The sequence below is a fragment of the Myripristis murdjan genome, unplaced genomic scaffold, assembly GCF_902150065.1.
Source record: "Myripristis murdjan unplaced genomic scaffold, fMyrMur1.1, whole genome shotgun sequence".
In the NCBI taxonomy this organism is placed as follows: Eukaryota; Metazoa; Chordata; class Actinopteri; order Holocentriformes; family Holocentridae; genus Myripristis; species Myripristis murdjan.
This window is the reverse complement of record NW_021941832.1, coordinates 32,501-33,169: the sequence shown is the minus strand read 5'-3', so window position 1 is coordinate 33,169 and position 669 is coordinate 32,501.

Below are 669 nucleotides of genomic sequence, written 5' to 3'. Positions count from 1 at the left end.
CACTGCACTTCTGCTTTCATTAGAGAACATCCAGGCTTTTCTCAGCAGAACCTGTTCCTCAGTAGAACCTGTTCCTCAGAAGAACCCGTTCCTCAGCAGAACCCGTTCCTCAGTAGAACCTGTTCCTCAGCAGAACCTGTTCCTCAGCAGAACCTGTTCCTCAGCAGAACCGTTCCTCAGCAGAACCCGTTCCTCAGTAGAACCTGCTCCTCAGCAGAACCCGTTCCTCAGCAGAACCTGTTCCTCAGCAGAACATTTCAGCCACAAGTGAAAAACACCTTCAGAATGAGCTGAACATGTATTTTATGTTCAGGAGACGTTCCAGGGAGAACTCAGGGGGAACATAACGCGTTCTGTGATTAGAACACAGATGTTATTACAGATGAAGGTAGAACCTGGAACACGTTCCTCAGGATGAAACCAGATGAAACCAGAGGCACTCGATTCCTCTCACTAATCAAATTACAGCAAAGTGACTGTAAACAACTTTAATAAATTACAAAAACAGTTACCATATGACCACAATATTCACATAAAAAAAGACCAGAACAAAATGATAATTATTATTATTTTAATTATTCAAAATTAAATTACATCACTGTTACATAAACACCCCAAAACAAACAAACAAACAAACAAAAAAACAAAAAAAAGATAAAAATCAGAAAT